This window comes from Micropterus dolomieu, linkage group LG18 (assembly GCF_021292245.1).
Source record: "Micropterus dolomieu isolate WLL.071019.BEF.003 ecotype Adirondacks linkage group LG18, ASM2129224v1, whole genome shotgun sequence".
Classification (NCBI taxonomy): domain Eukaryota; kingdom Metazoa; phylum Chordata; class Actinopteri; order Centrarchiformes; family Centrarchidae; genus Micropterus; species Micropterus dolomieu.
In genome coordinates, this window is record NC_060167.1 from 18314076 (window position 1) to 18341099 (window position 27024).

Sequence of the window (27024 nt, forward strand, 5' to 3'; positions counted from 1 at the left end):
GGAGGCGTAAAGAAACTGGGCGATAATGTTACATGCTGCGCTTGTTCCCGCGGACGACAATTAGTTTCTGGCTACATAAAATCTGATTTCTGGTCCGTTAACACCTTATACAGTCTATGATTAACACACAGTTAAAAACGGGACATTTCCGGGGACAGCTCCAGACGGGAACAGGTCACCTAAACCGGTCGCCCGAACTTAGGCACAGAAGTACTAACATTAACGTCAACATGCTAACATGCTCACAATTACAATGCTGATGTGCTGCAGGTTTCCCATGTAAACTATCTTAATTTACCATTTTAGCATGAATATATTTTTTAATAAGCAGTGAACACAATGTACAGAAGAGGCTTGTTAGTTTACCAGGTATTTAATCATAAATGCAATTCAGGCTGAGGGCAACACGTGTGAACTGAACCAATTACATGATAATCCTTTACTTTTTTTCCTTTGCAGACCAAAATGCCTCTGGACGCGGTGTGGATAGACCTACAACCAGTCAGAGCAATAAAACTTGTGATGTAGTGTAGTTGGTAAAATAAACTTACCAAATCCTGTACGGCAAACACATCTTTCTATCAACAAAATCTTTAAATGAGTATGTTTCTATTTTTATATTCTTCTTTTAGATAAATTATCCCTTCCAATTAATTTAATACTCAGGTGATAGCAGATTTAACAGGAACATTTCCACATCACGGCAGCCATCTTGGTTGTTTATGAAAATGTCTCCATGGCCAGTAACGCCGTGCTCCTCTGTCATTCATCCTATCAAACTCACCCCATAATAGATAAACGGTTATGATTGGACCGACCAGTTCCAGGACGAGTGGGAATCTGTCTGGATGGGATGGGGCCAGATGTACCTGCCAGAGCAAATGAAACATGAGTTTGCAGATTTGTCTGGTTCGCAGGCATTGATCTTCTACTTTTGAATTTAAACAACTTAACACTGATGACTAAGGAATTGTTCTCATCCCATCAGTACTTACTTTTAGTCAATACTGTGCAATTACGCGCAGGATATGATGCCAAATGATTATCCCCAGTAGCTGTCTTGTAAAATCAATCAAACCATTGAAGCCCAAAGACAATAGTTGAGAGATGACTAGTGAATACTGTGGTCTAGTCAGGAAGAGCAAAAGCTTTGATAGATGGTCGTGTTCTCTGAAGCAGGCAGGGGACAGATTGTGATTAATTCTCTAACAGAGTGATTTGCCAGAATTAGTAAAAAAAATTGCTGCAGTTATTTCCCCTTTTTTTCTGTTAATGGTGTGTGTACGCGACTTTGCGTATTAATGCATATTTTCGTTTTCTGACAACAGAGCCGAGCGGTTGTAATGCAAGTCACAAAGCCACTCACTCACTCACTCACTCCGGCCTTCTTATCATTTTAGTTATCCTCTCATAATGACATTTAAGAAGAAAATGAATAAGTGTCTCACACTGACAGCCAGTTTGGAAAGCATTTATTCGTAACAGATGAACAGGATCAAAATTATGCCAGCTAATCAAAACTGGATATTAAGTAGTGAATTGAAGCAGGCCTCTCTCTCAACAGTCAATTCTTATAAATCTTTTTATTATTTGGTTACATGAATCAAACTCGTAGTAACCTTCAGCCCTGTTTCTTTTCCCAGCATTCACTGCTCACTCTGATTGTCACAGAACCTGCAAGCTGTGTTGTACGTCTAAATGTGTGTACAAAACAGACAGCATTTTAGTATTGGTAAATATGGCTCGTTTATTCTTCAAAAGAAACCATTAGTCAAACAAACAAAGAGCGGTATGTGAGCAGACGTTACTGGCAGAAGCATTAAAATCCACTGCAACTCTCTGCCAGGTTAGTAATTGCTCTTTTTATGGTGGTAATTATTTCCTCTAAGGTGCGCACTGTTGCACACTGCAATTATACATGTGCTGCTATCTCTGTGTGGAAGGGAATGTGGGTGGAGAGATGTGGGAAGTATTCGGATAAATTGTACATTTTTGCGAGTGTGTGTGGGTGTAGGTGTGGATGTATGTGAATGGGAAGCGCAGTCGGAGAGAAAAGAAAAATTGAAGCTGCTGTGATCTGAATAGATGCACAGTTTCTACCAAAACAACAAAACAAAAAATCAAACAATTGTCTTGATGTCTTTTGTGTATTCCTGCCCTCAGTTAAGTCTACGCTTCAGTAACACAACCCTGCTGAAAGGCACTGTACAGAAAAGCCAGCATGTAAGTATGATAAGGCCAATAACCTGCTATACATAGTTCTGTTTCCTTTCTCCCCTTGTCCTTTCTCTCTGTCTCTTCCTCAGTTGTTGCTTCTCTTTTTGCTCCAGACAGTGTGACCTGCAGGACCAGGCTGGAAAACGCCATTACACAAACACCTCTCACAGATAAGGTTTCTGCCGGGAAACGGTGCAGACTGATGTTTCTCAGACTCTGCGAGGACTCAGGAGCATCTGAGCGGGAGAACAGAGGGCAGAAATTCATATGGATGATTCTGTGAAAATGCAACAACAGCAGCTCTCAGCGGTTTCAGCTGATCTAAGGAGAATAACTCTTATTTGCATAATATTCATGGAAACGTCTATCTGCGCCTTAGCCCCGGTGTGTGTATATGGTACAAGTGCTCAGGTGGGTTTCTGTTTTTTCTGACATTTATTCATTACTAAATGACCAGTAGTGGATAAAATACTACAGTGTCCTACTCAAGAGGGTCTATAATGTAAGTAAAAGTAATAGGTGGATAAAAATGTACTCAGACTAAAAGTTAAGTTAAAGGAGAAGATTTTTTTTATCTTTACGACCCAACAGGACAGGGTTCAAATTGGATTAAAGCACAACTGGAAGCCATAAAATAAAGCGCATAAGCAAACCAAATGGTGCTTCTCTTCTTTGCTGTGTGACCCGTTATTGCAAATGGATTCAGTTTCCAATGCTTACAGATAATTGGGAACAACTTTGCCCTTAATGGATGCGACTTCAACTGCAGTGAAACACAACTCTAGTTAAAAGGTTATTTAAGTGGAAAGTAAATTTCCAGTGGTGAAATAGCCTACTCAAATCCTTAAAGCTGCATTATTCTTATATATGTAATATATTATTTAGTAAGACTGCAGCTTATGTGAAAGCGCATTCGCATCTTTTAGCTCATTGTTTTGAATTTGTGGCAACAAACAACCTTACTGTTTTGGCTCACCACTCTCTTCAACTTTGTTTCTAGCAGCAACAAGCAACTGTTGTTAGTGAAAAGGCTCTGACAGAAAAACAACTGTTTGCTGCTAACATGCTAGCAATATAAACTTTTTAAAGGTTCAGTGTGTAATATGTATGAGGGTCTACTGACAGAAATGCAAAATAATACCCATGACTATGTTTTCAGTGGTGTATAAAGACCTTACATAATGAACCATTATGTTTTTATTACCTTAGAATGAGCCACATACACCACGGGTCCTCTTACATGGATGTTGCCATGTTGTGCCAGCTATGTCTCAGTAGTCCAAATGGACAAACGGCGCTACAGAGAGCATTTTGTCACTACTTTGAATATGTACAAAGAAGAACAAGTAATGTTAGAAGTAGTAGTCGTCAGGTTTATTAGAAGTAAGAAAAGAGAAATGAAAAAAGGCCTAGGCCCAAGCATATTATTAAACACAAGAGCTGACTGAGCTTGTTGGCCACCATAGCTTCTCCTGCACGCTCGGAAAAGGAGGGGGCGAATGGTGACCGATGGTGCATTCATGTGATGTTGGAATTATCACAATCTTTTTATCCTCCTTAAATATTTGTTGCAAAAAGAGAAACAAAATGTAAATGGGACATAAAGAAGTATACAGAACTCTGATTCATGCAAAATCATTTATTGCATATATATTTTGTTGTTATAACGGTTAGTTTGCTCTACATGTAGAGTGAACAAAATGTCTGCGTGTTGTTTATATACTCTGATAATGCTAATCCAACACAATCTTTGTAGTAGCGTCCATGTTCCACATTCCGACTGAAGTCGAAACAACGACTTTACAACTTAGAAAATGGGAGCATCTGATGAGCCTCCAAGAACCCCCACCCCCACCCCAAAAATAAAGGTTTAATGTAAGTAGTAATACTGCAGCTTAAAAATACTCACAAAAAAGAAGAAAAAATCTGATCATTTGAATAACTGCAGTACATGTCCCTGAACTAGTTGAAAAAACTCTCTCACTACTTATTCAAGCCTGACAGTTAAATTTGCTGGCCGATATTAAAGTAACATTATGTAACATTATGTAGTAATTTTATCATAAAACAACAGCTTCAAAATAATTTTGATGGTACACTCACTTGTAATTGGGTGATTGGCGTCTTTGTCATTACCACTCTGGGCTCCCTACAGTAGCTACTGCAATGTAACACTGAAATCCCGAGCAGGACATTTATCACATCAACGGCGTAAAATAAAATAAAAAAACTACACAACTCTACAGCAAGCAAGTTATAAGAAGAAGCAACAAATATATAATGTACAATGTAAATACTTTGGAAAAAACTAGCTCCATATTCTCAGTATGGATAACATGGCAGAGCCTGCGAAGAGGCCGAAGGAAAGCCAGGTGAGCGGGCAACATAACTGGGATCAGCAGCCTCTATGGATGTAACGTTAGCTAATGGCAGAGGTGAAGAGACCGAAGAGGAAGTTGACAGAGGATGCTAAGAAGAGAAAAGAAGAAGAGTGATCAAACAAGAGGGTCGCCAGATGTTGGTGAGAGCTTCATGAAATAAAAGACTGCAAGACAGACGCAGAACTGGACATTCTGTCTGTGTACACAGTTAGACTAGTAAGTAATATTGCTCTGTCTTGTGTTGTCACACTTACATAATGTTTGGCTGTGTGAGCAAAGTTGTCATCTTGCTAGTTCTTGATCATAAGTCATATCAACATAACAAATGCATGTGGACAGCTGTCCTTATTTAAGACAGCGGTGAATTACACTCTGAAACAGTAGGGGTGCCAAATCAGAAATGTTTGTTGACACATATGTTGAATGTCAAGGAGGAGATGATTGGTTAACTCTCAAATGTTGATATTAGTGTCACTAATACAGTTTCAGTTGGGTTATTTCTCTTACCCTTTCTAAAACTTATGTTCTAGATGCTGATCTGTGGTGTTTAGCTAAAACAAGTCTGTTTTCATATTCTTAAAAAGTTAACATTTTGCAAGCTCATTTTGATGTAAAATCAATATGTAATTATTGCTGTAACTGTGACCATCAAGTAAATGCAGTACAGTAACAAATACAATATTTAGAATAATACATTATGAAGTCTAAGGAAATGTACTTGTATTTGAGTACATGTACTTAATACTTCTTCCTCTGGCTTTAAAAATACTCCAAACTATACAAGAGAATTGCTCAGTTACATCAGTATCAGTGAATGGATGAATCAATTGTCTGATCCTGTTGCAAACAGTCGGGGCCTCTTATCAATCACTCAGTCTGGTTGAATGGGAGGAGATGTGATAATTGTCCCTTACTCTATCTACTACAGTATCATAACCTAATTCTGAGAGATAATATCTTCTGGGAAGACTCTTTCTGTCGACACACTGCTCCACATTCCCATTCAGCTGAACTGGAAAGCTATATTTATCCTTTTTTCCCCCTCCTGTTAACATTTGGAGGATTTGTAATCATCATTCAACCTGATTTGCTGAGCAGCAATTAACCTGACTCCCCTCTCTCTTTGACCTCATCAGTATGCCATTAAACTCACACAGTCACCAGGGCCCTGTGCCCTATCACAAACCTGTACAGAACAGAAAGAGACTGAGGGTATGAAGGCAGATTTGTGCCTCAAATTTTGTTTTGTTGTATCCCTTGCATGAAGGAACATGTTGGATCTGTGCCTCAGTGTTTCTGTTCTGTGGGGGTTTGTGTGTGTGTGTGTGTGTGTGTGTGTGTGTGTGTGTGTGTGTGTGTGTGTGTATGAGGCCTGCAATTGAGTTGAGCAAAGTCTCAAGAAAATTCAGCCTTCACTTGACTTTATTCTTTAATGTATCTAAATTCTGTCCAACCTCTCTCCAACGACCTCTGTCTCTCTGATGCAATTAATCTCATTACTCTGTGTGTGTGTGTGTGTGTGTGTGTGTGTGTGTGTGTGTGTGTGTGTGTGTGTGTGTGTGTGTGTGTGTGTGTGTGTGTGTGTGCGTGCGCATCTACATATGTATGCGTGCTGCATGTGTGTCTGTGGAGTGTGATGTAGTAGCTTGCTCCTCCCAGCGGAGTGCCAGTCTAAACTAAGCAGTGTGATGATGATGCACTCTGTGAGCTGACACAACCCATTTGGTAAGGAGGAACTGATACACACCAGCACTGCTCATTTACAGTATGGGAGGAGAGAGGAGTGCCTGTGTGTGTGTGTCTTGGGGGGTGGGGGGGTGGGGTCTGTCTGTGTCTGCCTTGGCCTCTTGTTCTTGTCTGGGTGTGAGCAGCACAAGATAAAGAGGTCAGGTCTGAGCATCATCTGCAAGTACACCGTAACTGCACGTGATGTTTAATGAATGCTCCTGTAAAAGTGTGTTCCTTTTAATAGTGACAAATAAAAATAGATAACCACAATATCATGTCCCTGCCCACCTCTATCACTTTTCCACTGCGCAGGTCAAGTAGGGATCATTTTAAAAATTAATTTCAGACTCCCTCACACCCTGGACCAATGCATTTGTGGGCTCCATATACACTCTTTGGCCACTTAATTATCTGTACAATTTAACACAGTCCAATACAACAGCCCCGTCATAACATCTCTCTTTACCAAGATCATAATGTTTAGTTTTGGATGGCATTTTCAGTAACGTGTAAATTTAGAAAAATAAAAAACACCTCTCAATATAAGTCCAGTACAACAACACCACTAACTATAAGCACAGTGCTAAAACATATAATTGAATTAACACCTCTATGACAGTGTCAACAAAAAAGGAATATTAAAGCCTTCACAAATCTTTATGGCAGAGCTGTTGTGGATTGCATTAGACTGCACAGGTGCATGTAATAAAGTGGACACTAAGTGTAAATCTATTCATCAGTCGACACAAATAAACCACCTCTGTGCCTCAGTAAATACCCTGGCTGCAATAAATATTACATTGGACTTTTAATAAATTTTTTATTGTCAGTCTACATTTCCATGAACACACATCAATGTAGGGTTGGTTTTTTTGTCATTGAAAAGTTCTATCTCCCCCACCCCAAATCCACCTAACAACCCCCTCCATTAAAAATAATAAGAACTTCAAATGAAATGAATTGTATAATTGTATAAGTAGAGAAAATACAGTTGCTTTGGAAAAGCACACAAAGACATGTAAAGCATCATTAAATTTCAGTTCTATATTAATCCCTACTTTGTAGTTTGGCGGAGGAAACTAAGAGACATGTTTGTGGCACGTGGCAATATGTGGTAAGAATATTAAGAATAACATCTCTCTAGAAATTATTATGAAGAGGTAGAAGCAACAAACATAATTATAATATCTGAAACATGGAATAACATGGAGGTGGATGAAAAGGTTGAATTGAATTAAATTTAAGATTACTATAAGATAAAATTTGTCTTTTTCCGTTTTTGTCGTCACTTTGTCAGAAGGTTTCAACTACTCTTGTAATTTATGTGGCCATTGTTTTATTGTACAGCATTATAATGTAAAGTGTTACTGTGTTTAACATGTGCACACTTGCCTGGATGTGTTGTGACCATGTTGTGGGTAATATTATTTTTATAAATGTTTTGATATACTGGTGTATTGTGTATGGAATATTGTATGAACCTGATGTTTTTATTTGATCATGTAAATCCATTTTATATATTTGTGTTGTGATATGTAAGTAAATACACTAAGTAACAGCCCATAATATGTAAATAAATAAAATCAGAGAACAAGGGAAATCGCTGAATAACTTGAAGGCTTCTTTATTTCATATTTTTTCTATGTATTGCTGAAGCTGTTGTTCATCTGATAAGTTGCGTTATTGCTGATAAGTTGCGTTATTGCTGACACAACAAACTGACTCTGATTATTTGTGTAATGAGTCACATTAAACACCCAACTGAACAAAGTACAATTAATGACACAATATCATTTAAGGAATGGAGCTCAGTGGCTCTGGAGCCAAGTTAAACCACCATCTCTGCTTCCACATCCCTCCTCGTTGTTAAAAAGAGCAAGATAAAGAAAGGAGTGCAGAAAAACAGAGTTTTTGGCTGGCCACAGCTCAAACAGAAGGAAAGCTTCCCATTAGCACTGGTGTGATAAAATCCAGCTGGTGACATCACATAACCGAAGGACAGTGTGTTTCATTTGCACAGGGAAGCAGCCAGCCAACACAACACAGGGCACTGTGGCATTTTAGACAAAATTTTACTATTTCAATATTTTTGCATCAAACAGGTGCAGTAGATACAAGAAGGGGCTGTATATTGGTAATGCTTTATTTTATGGGGCCATAGTTTCCTGGAAAGCCCCGTGCTATTTGGCATTAAATATAGGTAAAACAGTGACAACTGATTCATTATGATTAATAGCTAACTAGTGTAACTTAGTCTTTTAATCAGTACAAGTCATCAGATTCTGCAACAATGTGGACTTTGTCAACAGGTAAGCATACCGTCCAACATATACAAAGAAATAAGTTTCCAATTATAAATGAAAGAATATTTATTTGAGTTTAAATGGAGCAGTTCTTTCAAAAAGGTGTTGTTATAAACAAAACCAATTAACATAACAAAAAGAACCATCTAAGGACATATTTGTCCCTCTATTTAGTACCAAATAGTTCTTCCTAGAAAACAATGGACTTGTGAAATTGTGTTAAAATCAGTCTTAACCTCTAAACATTCCTGTAAAATTCATGCAAAACGCCTATTCAAGGCATATCCAAAGTAAATTGAATGTAGTTCTTGAACCATTTGGAGTATATTCATGATTTTGGGCTTCTCTGAAAGAGAACACTCTGGAGTGTCTAACCCAAAAGTGGTCAGAATGATTGTAAGTGCTACTGGAATTAATTAATATAAGTTTAAACACACTAAAACTAATATATTTTTCATTTCCGCTTGAAAATGCTTGCTAACAAATGCATGCAGACAATTATAGCTGGGACTTCTTAGCTGTAAAATATTGTGGGGACACGGCATAAAGCTTTATCTAGTTCTAGTTTAAATTTCATACCGATAATACCATAATATGACTATTTTACACAGGTTTTTCTAAGTGTATGTCATAGGGTATTTTTTCTAAAACAGCACCGCCCCTTGGCGCCAGGCTGCTGCTGGATCACTCCGTATTAGCCGGTAGCTCGACGCATATGTGTTTTTTTTGCTGGTAGATCATGAACTTCCTACTATTCAGAATTGCCAGTCATCGGCACTATTGCTTGCAATTAACTTGGCCTACCCACGAAATAAGAGGGGCTGGCCTTTCCTTACAGCGCGGGCTCTCGTTGGCTATTGTAGGCTGTGAAAGGGACATGTGAGCTCACTCTGGTGTCACTCGAAAGGTTAGAGTTCAGCGGCTAATTTGAATACAAACTATCGTAGTTGTTTACATTCAAATCGGAGTTATTACGGATATAATGACATACCAGCCACGTCTGCCGGCAAATATGAAACTATGCGGCAGCAGTCCCTGGGGATTTATTGATGGAATAATGTGTTTTGGACTAAATATTTTTACTGGATTGGATTGTCTGGACCTTTGACAACGTAACAACACCATTTTTGTTACAAAAATATATTGTTACATTTTTGTTACACAATATAATCGATCGGTGGATTACTATGAGGCTTCATAGGTGAGTCGCGTCAATTTTGCTTGTACTGGTTGGTCTGACAGAAGCGCTGATTTGTACTCGCTGTGGTGATTGTATCTTGAAATGGTTTGCATTGGTCGAATCACGGGGATTATAGCTTTCAAACAGTGTTATCATATGAGTCTGAAATTAACATAGCAGCTGTGTGCACATACTGAAAGCTGCCGCCAGGACCTAACGCCCCCTGGGTGGGCCGTTGGAATGTTAAGAGTTAAAGGTGCCCTGTGGAGTTTCTTTAAAGTAATTTTCTGTTTACTTCAACAAATGTGTTGAATGCATTTCAGCATCATAAAAATTCTGTATATTTTAAGCCTGCAGTGTTCATATCCCTATTTGTCTTCTTCTTCCCTGCCTTTGCTGACACATGTTTCTTGGCTGCTTTGCTTCTTGGCCTGTTACTGCCACCTGTATATCAGGTGAATAGCGTAAAACCATTGGCAGGAATGTGTATTGCATCATCTGAATGCTCCTGCACATAATAGAGAGCAAATGAAATGGGGATCCACTCCATGGCTGGTGGTCAAAAACTATATGGGGTACCTTTAAGTAATAATAAACACACAAGAGGAAATTGGTGTGAAATATGAAAAATAAAAAACTGATGCATGAAAGAGGAAAATTGGGGCACCACAGAACTCTCTTTTCTAAGAATTTGTTTTTCAGTTACAATCTTTTTTAGTGTAGCTCTTAGTAAGACATCTTTCCAAATCCAAATGAGTCACAGAAATGAAAAGCAAAACAATTAATGAGCACACAGACTTAAAATAAAATGACCTGTCTGTATAAATAACTAAACACCAGATTAGAGGTTCATCCTCAACATTTTCATAATAACATTTAATTGTTTGTTAGTTTTTTACAACTTGCAGCTTTGCACATTGCATGTCTTCGTAGGTTAAAAGTGCCCATAGAAACTCCCACTGCAGCCACCTTTTCCAAATCACCACACAACTGCTGCTTCATTGTGTTCATAATTGTAATCCCTTGGACCGATGAAAGGGGCGAAGTCTGCTGGTTAATTAAAACTGCAATCAAATTTACCCCTTAAACTGGCTGCAAAAAGGGACCCCATTCAATTAAATCATACATCACTTTCCTTTCAATAACACGCAAACAAACAAGTGAGGGGGATGGAGTCGTGTAAATCCACGCGCTTGTTGATTGCCTTCTGCAGCTGGGATTCTTTTAATTTAGTAAACAGGAGCTGAGGTGGCGCTCAAGGTGCCGTGGAGGAGAGTCCAGGGAGCAAAGGGGATTAAAGACCCTTCCACTGGCCTTCTATTGGCACTTGTCATGCACTTAATTTGATGCTGTAATTAACTTTAAAAATCTCAAGGCATTTTGCAGAGTGTGTACACAGGATTCTTTAAAGATAAATGCAGAGCAGAGTGTGATAGGATGAAGTAGCTGACTGCTGCAGAAAGCATTTCCTGTTTATCTCTTCCTACTACAAGAAAGAGCATGATCCTGGAGCCCTCTGAAGGCCTAATGTTATACATCCACATTGTGCGTGTGAGTGTGCCCGTGTGCATTTGTGTGAAAGTAATTATATTGATGGAATACCTCGTGTTTGCAATGTTTCCTTCTATTTAGAGGCTCACTTTGCACAGCAGATGTTGTCCACCTGCTACTTGGTATCTGCCCGCTTGACTGAAAGAATATAAAACAGTCAAGGACCTACTTGGATGCAGTCAAGGAGGTATTTTTGTACATATACACACACAGACACACACAAATACACTGCACTGAACAATGTGTGACCAAACACAGCACACCAAGACATACGCACATCTAGACACATGCACACACACTCATGCAGGTAAATCATCATCATCATCGTCCAGAAATCCACAAGGGTTTAACAGAATGGAGAGCAGGCGACTTTTTTATGTGGGCCAGCCAATCAAGCGATAATTGCTTTGAAATTAAGTACCTTTTGTATTTGAATGGTAATTAACTGATGAAAGAAAATACTCAATAAGTCATTAACAGAAACCTAAAAGAAAATGTTGACCAGTGAGTGCTTTAAAAAAAAGAAGTTCCTTTTCACTTTTTAAGTACCGACTGCTGATAGATTGGCTGTTTAAATCAGAGTAGGTGAATTGCCATTGACCTTGATGCACATCGTCATTAGACCATAATTAAATCAAATTCTGCCCTGCTGGTTATTTACTGTAGGTGGTCATAGATTAAATTTTCTGTAGAATCTCATTAAATATATTTTACAGTTAAAACTTTCAACACAAGACCATATAGTGTTTTTAAACACATCTGGCTTGGAATTAATACACACAGAGGGGTTTTGGCCCTTAGAGTTCCCTTCAGTGTTTCAAAAGTACCGTATTTGGATGGTTAATTTCACATTTGAACCTCATTGCCCTCTTTTCCTCAATCCTGAACTCTGTTGCAGAGCTCTCTGGGTCACTGAAAAAACGTCAAACGTCCTTCTTTTTGCAGCCCTGAGATAAGAACGCTATGCGTTCTGTGCACATCCAGCCTCTCCCTTAAGTAATATGCATTTCATAGAAAAAAAATAAAACACTGAATATCATTTGAATATCTTCTTGAGAAAATGAATGATGATGCAAATGCATGGGAAGGACCGTGTTGAACTGTTGAGATGTGAGCAAGGACACAGTGAAAGGATAACAGCAAGATAAACAGTCCACGTTTAGTTTTGTGCATGTCAATGTGTGTGTAACATTAGCATGCGCATACAAAAGGTGTCAAAACAGCAGTAGTGAAAAGTAACTAAGTACATTGATTCAAGCAGAGACAATTCTTGGGTACTTGTACTTTTCTCAAGTATTTCCATTTTATGTGACTTCTACACCACTACAGTTCAGAGGGAAATATTTCACTTTTTACTCCACTACCTTCATGTGACAGTCACTTTTCATTGATTAAGATTTTAAACAAAGAAATGCACAATAATCTTATGAAACACAATGCATTGTTAGATTACACCAATTGTTACCAACATTTCTGGACTGTGACCCCCTATAAAATAAAAGCAGATGATTTCCTTTAAATAACTGTTAATGTGTTAACATTTCTATCTTCTTTCCTACCCATTAACATTACATTTATCTTGTGCTTTTATCCAAAGCGACTTACAATTGCTATGTATGTCAGAGGTCACACGCCTCTGGAGCAACTAGGGGTTAAGTGTCTTGCTCAGGGGCACATTGGTGGATGTGTCACAGTGGGGAATTAAACCTGGTTCTCTCAAGCCAAAGGCATGTGTTTTATCCACTGTCCCATCAACACCCCGTTAATACCCCATCATTTATCTCACAACTCTTCAGATTTATCTTGTGACCCTTTTGAGGGACCTGACCACCGGGTTGGGAACCACTGGACAAAACTACACAGTAGTTAAAAGTAGCTCCACCTCGACCAGCCACAACAGTAAAATTCTGCTTACACACTGATGCATCAGTATTAACAGAGATGTTTTATAGAAGACACCTATAAGGACTTTGGTATTAACAATCTGATAATGTCATGTATCAGTCACAGGGGACATTTTTCTGCAGAAGGAGGACTACTTTAAGAACATTTTGCTGATAATACATCTGTAATATGACTGCATGACATTTACTTGTGTTTTTCCATTGTTTATACTGGTACTATGAAATTATCTTATAAATAGGTACTTTTTTCCATCAGGTTCTGAAAACTGTTTGTTTTATATTATTTTAATAGACGGTATAAGTACAGTGGTTCTGCTCCAGTCCATGAATGTGTATGTGGTTGTGTGGTTTAAGATGACTCTTATGTCCCCTCCTGATGTTCTTTGGCTCAGTCATTAACCTGGGATTAGCCTGGCAGAGATGGAAGTCAAGGGTCAGGGAATAAGTGAGCCGCCCTGCTGCACAGTCTGGTTTCCTAGCCATGAATTGAAACTTAATGCTTCCCGCTTATATTTGTGAAGAGAAAAAACAAAACTCTCCTTACCTCAAGGGTATTTGTGTAGATGCGCATCAGTGCATCAGATTTGTGTGAGTGGATAGTGGGTATTTCTTGAAGTTGTTACCTTCTTTTTAATCTTGAACATTTATTTTTGTGATGTTCAAACAAGTATACGTTTAAGAAGGGCTTGAGAGTTGCTCAACAAGCTCAAAGTTTAAAGAGAGTTGTGGTTGTGGAGATATGGGAGTATGCGAGGTGGGGGGGCACGTTTGGCTGAAGCTTCTGAAGGGGGCAGAATTTGTTTTATGAGGGTAATTGATGCTTTGCTGCAGGAGAAGAGGGCAAAGCAGGCATGAAATTGTGCAGGGGATCAGATCCGTATCGGAGCATACGGGAGAGCTGAGGGAGAACAACGGAGCCCGGCAGCCCGCGGTGGCTGGATTAGGGTGCCGCTCAGCACTGAGGTACAGTTAAGAGCCAATTTTATTCTCTACCAACCCAATCAGTGGAAAAGCCCTGTATCCTATTAGATTCAAGTTTAGGGAGGAGAAGCAGAGCTGCTGGAGAACAGCCAATAAGACATTCATATAGCCATCAGAACAGAGAGAAAGAAGATAGAATGGAGAGGAAGGTGGAATGAAATGAGAAAATGCTAAATATATTTTGAAGAAACAACTTCACTCAAGCAACTTAACCGTGAGTAAATTCACAATCGGGATACCTTGAAAGCAGACAGTGAAAGTGGTAACCTCATGCTAACATTCTGGGGTCATCCAGCACTAAAGGCTAAGAAAATGAAGATCCAAGCAGGGGGGTCAGTTGGTCATTTTACACCTGAATAACCAGCTGATCTCTCATTGTGCTCAGGTTTACGCCGTATGAGCACTGAGCAAGGTCATCTGTCCAATTCCCCCTGTGTATGCCTGTAGTGGCGCAGTGTTATTGTGTTTGCAGGCAGCGTGGTGCTCAGCGTTGACAAATGCATAGAGGGCACAGCTCATCAGGATTCCCGAGCTGTCAGTCTGTGAAAAAAAAGAGGGAATTGGCTGTCAATCCCTAATTAATAAACTCTGCTCCTCTCCCCCCACTCTGCACAGAGTTGTCTGATCAATAACCATTGTGCACTGCCTCAGATGGAAGCCATTCAGATTTATCTGCTAATATCCTGGGTGATAGCCAGAGCTAGACTGGAGATGACAGTAGGCTCAAAGCCCATTACCTCCTTATTTACTGTTTTAAATTCTGCTATAGTCACAGCCAGTTGCTGTCTCTCCAGTAACAAATAGAGGAAAATCTCTTCCCTCTTCCTGGGGCAAGTCAAGGACAAAGCAGATGGAAAAACGTGTGAATGTCTCTTCATTTTAGTTTTCTGGGCAGGGATATGCTTGTAAACACACATGTGCACATGTAGACATTTCTGTTTCAATATATTTAATAAAATATTTGCAAGTTGCAACTGCTGACCTTTTTTCCACATATGGCAAAGACTTTACGGTGATCAAATCCCTCCCCGTCTCCTCTTTTCCCAACCTGACATCAATGCTCCATCTCCTATAAAAATGACACCCCATTTCAAAACAAGCTGGTTAATTTCTAATTTCTCATCCTGTTATAAATCCTGCTGTTTTCTTCCCTTTGTCTTCAGCCCAGTCAGCGTGAGTCGCCTTCCATATCCTGTTCATCCGTCTGCAAGATTTGACGGGAGGACAGATATTCCCGTTATCCGCAGTGATCTACAGTTGCTGAATAAAGTCAGGCATACTAAAAGCACTAGCTCAGAAACACAGACGGAAAGCCTCACATTTAAGAGCAGCACTGGCCTTGACAACAGTGTTGACTCTGTTGTCATGTAGAGAGTTTGAGAGTGGATTAATGAGTCCTAACCTCAGCTCTCAGGTCCAGTGTTTATTTGAGTAAAAAGAAAAATCGCTTCCTGTTTGAACCTGCTGGGCAGTTCTGTACGTTCATTTTTATGTTATTTGCCACAGTGAAGGAATCCTGAACATGTTTAAACTATGAATCTATTCTGTTTACAGCTTTGTAGTTTTATTATGTGCGAGCGAAATATGGTTTTATGCATTCTATTTTTGTTCCACTCAGTTAAATGGGCACTGCACCAATTTTACACTTGAAGTTCAGTTTACGTGTCATGAGAAATAGGTACCAGTGGAAAACAGTTGTAAAATTTCTTCTGTGGCTCCAGAGAGAGCTTTTCAAAATATAACCCTGGTGAAGACATTTTACGCCTCTTTTCATTTAATCAACTATGTGGAACCACAACATGTCCATCGTTGCTATATGGTATCAACAACATTGTACTCACCAAGTTATGTATTGAGATCTGGGAATGCAGTAACGCTGCTAAAAAGAAAGAGGACAACAAACACAACGTCAGATAATTAGACAGGTTTTAAAGTGTCTCCCACGTAAGCCACATTTAACTGTAAAACAAAGGCAATCAGTAAAATGATAACTTAAACTGTGCATAAACATCCACAGACTGACTTCCTAGTTCCAACTGCGTGGACTTCTGGTTTTACCTCCAAATAAAGTGTTTTTTGATAATCAAGCTTAATTGTTGACTAACTGATCTGATCATCTGATGGATTGTTTGTTAAAATACATAAAAACGACTTAAAAATAAGAGCAAAATTGAAAAAAAAAAACAGCAACAGAGTTTATCTGTAAAGACAAGCTTTAAAGGCAGACTTGTATTATTCCATCACCTTAATTACATGCACAGTCATTTGCAGGGCCGAGATTTCTTGTGAGGTTTGAGTTTCTGCGTTCATTGTAGCCCAGGATATGCTTCAGGTGGCCCAGACATTGGGGTTTTTGATAAGCACTCTTCCACAATCATTATTCTTGTTCAATGGAGTTGAACTGAATTATCACAACATCCGAGGAGGGATTTGAATTCGAGGTGTGCCTTTGTTTATGCTCTATCACCCAATTTCAGTGGCAAACTTGTTACTGCCGTCCTGCAGAGCGAGCTTTCCTTGATGTTATCTCTGCTGATCACTTGGGGATGATTACAGAGGCTGGTCTGCGATACTACGGCGTTGGCACACAAATTCTGAGTGCGAAGGAGGGCTGAGGCGCCTAGAAGACGTATGCTGATGGATGACATGTTAGCACCCTCAACAATCACCCTTTCACATTGTTGCTGCAATGTTTGAAACTATCTGCAGGATCACAGCATGTCAGGACCTGGGGATTATTCTGCATCTGTTTACAACGCTTTAAAATGACATTCTGGGAGAGTGTCTGATGTGTGTGACTTGTAGAAGTGGTCTCTTGTGTGTGTATTTGATCCCTGACTGAGATATTGCAACTGGCAAAGTGCATATAATGTTTACCTAGAGACAACTGCTCAATTAGATGATCTGTAGAAGTTAAGAGCATGCGTGCACAAAAACACATACACCCACCTACCCACCCACATGCACACATATACAAACACACAGGCCAGTTAATCTGCTTTTTGATTCAGGTCTTAATCTTCTGTCTGCTACTCCACTGGCAGGTCCCGCCTCCCAGTTTAGTAGTAACAAAGAGGCTGGAGATTCGTGAAGAGGCTCAAACAGGCAGCATGCATCATAAAACCTGTTTATCTCTGTTGTAACCGTGGTGCCCATGCACTTGTGTACGGGGACAGATGTTAAAAACATGTTGAGCTTCAGACATGGCAGGTTTACTTATTAAGAGTGTGCTTCACTGATTTAGCATTGCGCTCCTAAAAGTTTGTCGGGCTCATGGTGGACAGTTTAGCAAAACTGATGCAGCAGAACCAGAGAAATTATTAAATATTATTATACGCTATCAGTTTTGTTCCACACATTCTTCCTCCTTGTCAAATCCTACATAACCCACAATGCAACTCGGGCGCTGACAGTTTCAGCCAGATGATTCAGGTGTGGTATGCTGGTAGCAGCTAATTCAGCCTGGAGCTTCAATCCTCAAGCAGAGATGAGTCTACAAAGGTCTCCACAACCCCAGAAATTTTAAATTTTCTAACTTGTAGTCTTCACCCTCAACCAGCGCTGACTCGGTTGACATCACATGTGGCAATTTATAAGACTTTACGCAGGACTGTAAACAGACTTTGAAAATCTATTCCCCTTTAAAATCACTGAGGTTTGCTTGATTTCACTCAGTTTGCAGGGAATGTATCAATAAATGAATATTTCTCCTCATCATCCTACTAAACAACTGATAACCTGTGACTTTTTTTAAGTTAAGTGTTGGCTTACCAAATGTTTGACTTTGCTGTATTGGCTAAATGAAGCAGAGTTTAATGTTGATCCAAATTGTAAAAGCTTGATGATTTGCTACTAATAACCATGGAGGGATTACCAAGGCCTGTTTACTTGTGTGCAGATGTCTTGATTACCGAGCCATTAGATTAATAGAGATAAGCTTTGCCACGCTGCTCATAGATCCTGAATGTCCCCTGCACAAATAATCAGCGCTTAGCGGTACAAGGTTAATACAGCATTCGGCAGAGGCCAGCGAAAGCAGACAGCCCAGCGGCCCAGAGGCAACTCCAGAGGTGAAAGAAGACACCATAAAAACTGTGGTGAATCATGTCTGCGGCCTCATGGGACCAGCGGACCATGTCCTGGCACTGATAGTTTGACAAATGATACATCACCATCAACTGCAAGATCTATTGTTATGACAGCAGGAAAGATGGTATCATACCACAGCAATATCCACAATCTGGCAAACACAACCACACTCCCACAAGCACACTGTGACTGCAAATACACACAAGCTCTGGAACAAATGATAAACTTACTTTTCCCCCATAAAAATTCTATCCGGCAGATCACAGATTGAATAAAGTTTTGTTTTCATTGTTTAAAAATACAAGTCACAGTTTGCAAGGCTGATCATTATTATTGAAGTACTGCGCATTTGCCACTAGATGTCTCACTGTGTGCTTGTTTTTAGGCCACACTGGTGTGGCACACACAGTCACATGCAGGGTGCACATGGTGTGTTTAATATGACCAGCCTAGCCAGTCTCCACATGTGTTGCAGTCTCCTCTGGGAGGACAGGAAAGCATCTGCCTCCCTCTGTCTGTCTAACACATTTCTGGGAAAACAGCCCAAACCTGCGGCTCAGGAGGAGGGGGAGAAAACACGCACACACACACACACACACACACACACTCACACACACACACACACACACACACGTCTGAACATCCACTAATTCGCACAAATGTATGTCTGCACAATAATTTTCATTATATATTATAGACAATTAGATTGAACTACATAGATATGTTGCTTGTCTACATGCTGGAGGTGATGTAATAATACTATTGATTACAATAATGATTTATGCATTTCCCTAAGCCCAGGGTAAAATAACAATATAAACAAACCATTAGCTCTAATAAGAGAAGACACTGCTGGCTTCATTAAGTGCTCAGAAGGATGAACCCCAATAAGAGCCCAGCTCCCAGTTTCACCAGGTTGGTTAGTTTTTCTGTTGGTAGGGAATTTTCATTGTGCTCTGTGGGGAATCTGTGCCCTTTGGACCATGGAGAGCTGTGTATGAAGGAAATACAACGTACAGTAAAAACCATACAAGCATGAGCTGGCTCCAGGTTGTTACTTTTTACTTCCAGGATGAAGTTATTCAGTGGGACTGTGCTCCAACGGCACTGTGGTGTCAACATTGGTGCTGAAACAATCAGTTGATGAATTGATTGACATAAACGTATAATCAACAACAATTTTGCTGATCAATTAATGTATCAACCCGAAATACCAAACATTCACTTGTTCCAGCTCCTCAAATGTGAGGATGTGCTGCTTTTTCTCAGTTTTATCTTACTGTAAATTAAATATGTTTGGGTTTTGGAAAAAACAAGCAATCTAATGAAGTCACGATAAGCTGTGAGAAATTGCGATGGACACTTATCACAATTTTTGGCATATGGATTAAATGAGCAGATTACTTTTAAAAAAAAGAGTCAACAGATAAATTGATGATGAAAATAATCCTCTGTTGCAGCCCTAGTCAGTATGCAAGTGGCTGGCGAGTTTCAGTTTTAGCACGATGCATGGCACAGTATAAAATATACACCATTGCAAAGAATGAAACAGTTTCATTGTGTGTTCATATGCAGTACAATTCTTCTGTATTACAGATTATTGTTCAGCACATGTTAATGTCAATCTTAATTCTGACAGCATTGCATCTTATTGTTAGAGGCCTACAAGTTCAGGTAAACTTCACTTATGCTCGTAATTTTTACTGTAGGCCTAAATTTCGGACACACTGGAGCATAGCATGTGAACTGTATGCTAGACGACTTGTGCCATCTATGAAGCTTAAAGCATAACTATTGGTAAACACATTTATTTTTTCTACTGAAATTATGATTTTATCTCAAGCTAAAAGGCCGAGCTCTGTGACCCATCAGATGTTGTGATCTGAAAAGGAACTTCAGCTATTTTGCAACTACAAATACAAATCTACTTTTTAAAAATCACCTACTTTATTCTTATAGGTGTTAGTAAAAACAGTGTTCCCACAGTCTTTGGATAGGATCACTAACCAGAAGATTATTGTCCCTATAATATTCAGATGTTAGATTCAGGCAGCTTCACAGTGTGCTTTGTCTGTAGAGCATTTTTAAAAAAAAAAGAAGTAAAGAGTAAGGTAAAAGTAAAAAGTCAGGTTCTGCACCTCTTTGAATGTAACGGAATCGGACGGGTAACAGAATTTAACACTGGCCCAATGGTAAGCTTTGCGTTCTCGGCGTCCCGCCTACGACGAACCTGATTGGCCAAGCCCTGCCGTTAACCAATCCACAGCGTAGCGAACGTTAGCTACATCAGAAGGTAAGCTAAAAAACACACAAATATTCGGTTAATCAATAATTATAAACACCGAATCAACTGATGGCGAGTTGTTAAACTTGTCCTGTATAGTGATGCAATAACTTATAATTATTACAGCTCAGCAGATTTGATGCAGACAACAGTTACCTCCCTCGCTGGCCACAACCATAGACTGTATATAAAAAGGCCACAACCAACCGAGTTTTTTAGAAGATTGTTGCACACCTCTGCTGAATGTGTAAGTAGCTAATTGTTTGCTAACGTGGAACAATTTTGTAAGACAATAATATGTCAGGGTTTGTCTGTTTGTTTTGAAGCTGTTCTTCTGTCCCTCCAGGTCAATTAATTAGGCTACTCTAAGTTAATATGCTAAATTGTCAATATCAAATGTCTAATATCAAAAACTCATTATATTAATTATACACACCAAACATTATAACATTATAACCACCTTCCTAATATTGTGTGGGTCCCCCTTTTGCCGCCAAACAGCCCTGACCTGTCTAGGCGAGGTTACCTCAACTAGCCTTGCCAGGTCACCGCTTTTCCTTTTTTGGACCACTTAGGTACTGACCACTGCAGACGAGGAACACCCCACAAGGGCTGCATGTTTGGAGATGCTCTGACCCAGTCGTCTAGCCATCACAATTTACTGCAATTTCCTGCTTCTAACACATCAACTTTGAGGACAAAATGTTCACTTGCCGGCTAATACATGCCACCCACTGACAGGTGCCATGGTAACGAGATAGATAATCAGTGTTATTCACTTCACCTGTCAGTGGTCATAATGTTATGGCTGATCGGTGTATTATACATAATGCTAAATACAGACAGACTGTACTGACAAGAATGAACAGTGATCGCAAGTTGAACCAAATGGATCATGAGCGGGATGCTTCTATACTCAAATTGAATCTGGATTATATTATATAGATATTCAGATTAGGTCAGCACGGTGGCGCTGTGGCCTCACAGCAAGAAGGTTGCGGGTTCAAACCCCGGTTGCCCCGGCCTTTCTGTGTGGAGTTTGCATGTTCTCCCCATGTCTGTGTGGGTTCTCTCCGGGAGCTCTGGCTTCCTCCTACTGTCCAAAGACATGCGACCTAAGTTGATTGGTCATACTAAATTGTCCTTAGGTGTGAGTGTGACTGGTTCTTTGTCTATGTGTGGCCCTGCGATGGATTGGCGACCTGTCCAGGGTGTCAGTTGGGATTGGCTCCAGCCCCCCCGCGACCATGTACGCAGGATAAGCGGTTGACGATGGTTGGAGATATTCAGTTTACTATCGTATAAGGCAAACAGAATTAGCCTCAAAGTTGAGAAACTGGACCTAAGTAATGCTTGAAGATATACAGTATATATAAAAAAAAAATTTCAGTAATTGTCAGAATAGTTGCTATTCATCGATTATATAAGGTAATCACTTTTCGATTAAAACCCCATTTACCAGTTCAGAATAATGGCAGTGTATACCATACTGCACAAGCCAATAGCTCCATCTGCAGAGCCTGAGAAGGTTAGCTTTTGTCATGCAAGGTGATGTGATGTATTAGAGGCTTTCAGTCTTGGTCCTGCCTCTCGCTGCAGGCCACCTATTTCCCCATGAATTCTCACTCGCTCTGTCTGTAGCTGTAAAATCTGCCAGTTTGAGTACAGCTGTGTGTGTTTATGTCTCTGTCAGAGTGTGACTGTGGAGAATAAGCTCCAGAATGTGTGTTATCTATTAATTCCTTCATTAAGCTCTTATCACCACTTTTAATGCCAATTAAGATGCGCTTTAATGTGACGGCAGGGCGGGCAAGCGACTGTGCACTTCACACTCTGCAGTGACAAGAGAAGTTGCGTAGACCACGTCCAGACAGGACCACCCATTCCCCTTATCAAGCCACTCAGGCGCCACAGGCCTGTTAGTTTTGCCTCTTTAACAAAGATAGTTTAATATGTTCTATATGGCGACACCTAACACGTCACTCACTGCAAATGTATTGAAGGCCATTGTGATGTTGGCATGTCACTGGAGAGCCGCTTAAAGTAATCAATATCATTTTTGAAACAATATTACAGCTTCAAAGCTTTTGAAAAAGAGGGTTACTGAGTCTTGCTTGACCTGGGAGATGAGTTGGAAATTGTTGCAAGGGGCAGAATTCACAAGCTCTGTTGCATGGTGTAGGATATGTAGAGGTCGCAGCTTTCTCTGAATGTGGTTGAGCAGTGCTCTGCTGTATTTACTCACAGGAAAGAGACCACATCACTTAAATAGATTCATACGTAGCCACATACAGACAGGTGCTTTCCGTGTACCTAACATATGGAGTAAGACAAAACTTTTGCAAACGCAGTCAGGGTCACAGTGAACACTTCTGTGTGAATTCTAATTAGATAGCATTGACAGATCTGCAATATGCAGACTAAGCAGATGGCTCATGGACAGTGTGGAGAGGTGGGGGTGTCGTGGGGCGATGGACCACAGGTTTCCTGTTATAGCAGCTGGCTGACAACTCTGGGATGCTGTGTGTCAGCACAGAGAGAAGAAGAGGGATGGCCAGAGTGTGTGAAAATGGGCAGAGAGAAATAGAGGCTTGGATTGAGGAAAAGATCTCATTTGCAACTAATGATGATTTTCATTGTCAATTAATCAATAGGTTATTTTCATGATTACTCAGTTAGTTGTTTGGTCTATAAAATGTCAGAAAATAGTGAAGAAATGTGAGTCAGTGTTTCCCAAAGTCCAAGATGACGTCCTCAAATGTCTTGTTTTGTCTACTACCCAAAGGAAAGAAACCAGAAAACATTAACATTTAAGGATTTTTTCCCCCTTAAGAAATTACTCAAACCGATTAATTGATTATCACTAATTGATTAATAAGTGCAGCTTTTAACTTACAACTAACGATAATTACTTGTTTTGTCAGACTAACAGCCCAAAACACAACAATATTCATTTTAGAGTAAGAAAAGCAGAAAATGGAAACATTATATTGTTGCAATTTGACAAATGACTCAAATGATTAATTGATTAAAAATCAAAGTTAAATAATTTTCACATGAGTTTCTTGTGGATCTACCAATGGGCTAATTGACTAATCATTTTAGCTCTAATAATGCACGGGTAAACTGGATGAATCACTGGTGAAAATGTGAAGAGTATTGTTTTGAAATGTTTGATACTAGTGTCAGTAAGACACATAGGTTGTGGTACGGATACAAGGATGCTATGAAAAATAGACACACATTGTCTAAAAAACGAAAGAAACCGTAGTCAAAATGCAGGGAGCTGTAGAAGAACTTTGTCATACTGAGGTTTCTATTTGAAGAGTGCAAGTGTAACATTGGTGGACTATGCTGCTGTGAACTTGAACTTGTATAATATATGTTTGATGGATCTTGCTGTGAACCCCCCCCCCAAATGAAACACCTATAAATTTAAGAGCTTCCTTTAATGTATTAACTTCATTTCCTCTCTCCTCTCCCTGTGTGGCACTGATGTCTCTTTCCTCCTCTCTGTTTTCCACTCTCGATCCTTCTCAATCCCAGCTTTGATGTATGCATGAGGGAGGATTTCCTGAAGACCAAAGAGGCCATTACCCAGGGGCCATTAGGCCTCTAGTAGAGCATGTCGATGAGTGCTGAGTCTTGCTCTGTTTTCACATGCAGCCACTTTTCTATGTGAGTAGGATGGGTGGGGGATTCTCTGGGGTGATAAAATATAGCCTTAAACGTATACAGTATATTTCTATTACAAATATCTGTATTATTCATCATAATAGCACCGTTGGTGTTCCCTGTTGTAACATTTGATATAGTGGTTGTTTTTGTACTGTTGCACGTAAGGAGGTTGGGTCATTAATTGGTGCTGTTGTTCTTTCATGCAGAGCAAGGGGAGTGAGTCATCATCATCATCATCATCAGGATGAAATGCTCTGACATTTGAGCACAAAAGTCCCAGAGTGCCTTGCGGCCCAGCATCGCTGGGTATGTTTGTATTTTACAGTAAAGGAGGTATGCAGAGCACTATGGTCTGAATGAGATCCTTTTTTTGTTGTTGTTGATATTAGCAAAGCGTTGAGGTCGTGTAGGTAATAACCACATTACAGAACAAAGCAAATAATGAGGGATGTGGGATATGCAAATATTTATGTAAACATGGAGGTCTGTGTGTGATTTAGATGGGATCTGCCTGTTCTGGTGAGTGGATGAAACTAAATGGGATGATAAATTGTGAGGTGAGCAGGGAGGGAGCTGAAAGGGACACAGAGGGAAGATAACCTTGATTGCTGAAATTACTCTGCCGATCTCTTCAGTGTATCCCCGTAGAGGACAAGGACCCACAGCCTCTTCTCTGCTGTGGGTTAAAAAGTGTGTCAAAAAAAGCGTGTGGTAAATGAGTGACAGTATATCATGCTCCTGTTTTTACAGAGAGCACTTGAGAGGATCGTTGAAGTTTGCTGAGCGCCTCGGGACTCTCTCAAGGGCAGCTTGTATCATCTGCGGTGAATGCGACGCGTAGTCCTTCTCTAATCAGAAATATAAAATCTTAGCATTCAGTGTGCTGACTAGACTAGGTTTTACAGAGTGTGAAGCCTCACTTTTCTGTCCAGCGCAGCAGAACATCAGCATACAGGCCACAGAAAGAGACAGAGAAGGAGGTTAGGGAGGGAGAAAAAGATGGATAAGGTGGAGGAAAAGCAAGATAAGCGGCCAGTGTGTGTGTGTGTGTGTTTGTCTGGATGTGTGGGGTGCGCCTTGACTTCCCTGAGGCCTGGAGACAGTGGAAACAAGGAGTGATTAATTTTACTCCAACCTACTTGGCCTCTGTCTGGGGGAGCAGTCCCTGGAAAGTTCAATACAGAACAGCGAGGCCTGTCCGCTCCACTCCCTGGATCAATAACAGATTGGCAGGTCACTCTCTTTAGGAGAAACTGCACAGCCAATGAGAAAGGAACCTTGGGCACTTGAGACCCGCCTCTTGTCTGTTTTCCTCACCGTTTGTAGGATCAGCCGAGCTTGAGGCCATTGATCTGTGTGTTTTCACTGAGCGGATCCTTTAGCAGGCCTGATTGATTAGCTCTAATAATGAGTGGATTCTGTATAAGCATTGCAGCGCGTTCAATGAGATCCAAGGCCCCCTGGGTCGCCTCTTGCCACTCTTTCACCCACAAGCACCACCACACACACATTCAGGCAGATGAAATATGATTTGCATTTAAGGTATTGCTATGAAGAAGTCGAGTGAGACAAGGCCATACATCAGAAATGATTGCGTAAATTGGCTGCCGATCTTCTCTTGGTCCCTGCAATTGCAGAACCCCCTGTAGACATCCTATCCATCCAGAGAGACCTGATGTTTTGTTTGCACAGATAAAACCACTTCTCTGCTCTGGACAGGTCTTTCCATTAGCGAAAAATGACACATGTGTGCATTAGCTGAAAATTTAATTTGCATTCGTATTTCTTTCCCCATGCCCCACGAGCCAGTAAAGAGAGATACGTGCGCTTAATGTATATTTGAATGGAAGGAGAAAATAAGGGTTGGCTGTGAGTCAGCAGAAATGCTCAGTGTGAGTCAGCCAGCCTACATCACTCCACTAGTATCTGTTTGTTGTTATCACTGTCATGATGGGAAGTAAGGTACACTAAATTAATGTGCGAGAGTAGCCATCAATTAAGGTTATTTTTCTCCGCATAGGGAATAATAATAAATCAACGACGACTGTCCTGTTTCCCTGCCACAGATTTGTTTGGATGGGTGGATGAGAGGGAGTCGCTCAATATGTCTCAAAAATTTGTCGCTCGGGGGAAATAAAAGCTGACCCCCCCCCTCTCCACTTCCTGAGGAACAAGCCTAGATATTTGTTTTGACTGAATGATCCGTGACATCTATGTATATAAGCAGGGTTACCGCGGCTGTAGCTCTTCATCCCCGCCATCAGGTGGGTTTTTCCCAACCTGCTGAGATCTGTGCCCCGCAGTGTCTCCTTTCTACCAAAACAGTGCTGTCTTCGCTGTCAGTGAAGAGACCGAAATGCTGTGCAGAAACCCTGCTGACTGCTGTGTGGCTTTCTGTAGCAGAGCACCTGCGTGATCCCTGACTGACTGAGCCAAGGACAACACGCCACAAGACCGGCAGTTTCTGCCTGTGCCTAGCAAATGAGCTGCGAAACGTAAGACTTGCCTAAGAGCTGCCGAGTGTCCTGAACCTGGGCTTTGACTGGGAGACAACTGGAAAAAAACCTAAAGCCTTGAGCACCTTCACCCCTATTCTGTGTTTTGCAAAGGTGTGTGTTGCCTGTTTCTAATATTGGCGACAGCAACACATTATGTACAAAGCTATAAATCTTCATTGTGTGTTCTCTACAATCGCACGGATGAACTCTGAAAAATGTGTTTTGTTTAG

The 27024-nt window shown here is 40.3% G+C and overlaps 1 protein-coding gene and 3 long non-coding RNA genes across 11 annotated transcripts in view; 2 read left to right on the top strand and 2 right to left on the bottom strand.

Annotated features, from left to right (window-relative positions):
- Positions 1-1455: 1455 nt before the first annotated feature.
- Positions 1456-3670, bottom strand: LOC123956590. The gene is made up of 2 exons (XR_006821576.1): positions 3422-3670; positions 1456-2453 (listed from the first exon to the last, which is right to left on the bottom strand). It is a non-coding gene; the product is annotated as an uncharacterized LOC123956590 (long non-coding RNA).
- A 6109-nt stretch (positions 3671-9779) lies between these two features.
- LOC123956603 lies at positions 9780-15947 on the top strand. Its single transcript, XR_006821581.1, has 3 exons — positions 9780-9830; positions 11442-11547; positions 15409-15947. It is a non-coding gene; the product is annotated as an uncharacterized LOC123956603 (long non-coding RNA).
- On the bottom strand, positions 13085-21271 carry LOC123956602. Of its 2 annotated transcripts, none has more exons than XR_006821579.1 (3): positions 21145-21271; positions 16087-16124; positions 13085-14785 (listed from the first exon to the last, which is right to left on the bottom strand). It is a non-coding gene; the product is annotated as an uncharacterized LOC123956602 (long non-coding RNA). The 2 variants fall into 2 exon arrangements; XR_006821580.1 differs by having other exon boundaries at positions 21079-21245.
- cacna2d2a (calcium channel, voltage-dependent, alpha 2/delta subunit 2a) overlaps positions 20486-27024 on the top strand; it is a 191542-nt gene continuing 185003 nt past the window's right edge. For 3 of the 7 annotated variants that reach the window (XM_046028895.1, XM_046028899.1, XM_046028896.1), the window contains exons 1-4: positions 20666-20865; positions 24165-24296; positions 24503-24602; positions 26697-26905. The gene's annotated coding sequence lies outside the window, so the exon portion shown is untranslated. Of the gene's footprint in view, positions 20628-20665; positions 20866-24164; positions 24297-24502; positions 24603-26696; positions 26906-27024 lie in introns of those variants that run through there. The other 4 variants (XM_046028892.1, XM_046028898.1, XM_046028900.1 and 1 more) reach the window with 2 other exon arrangements.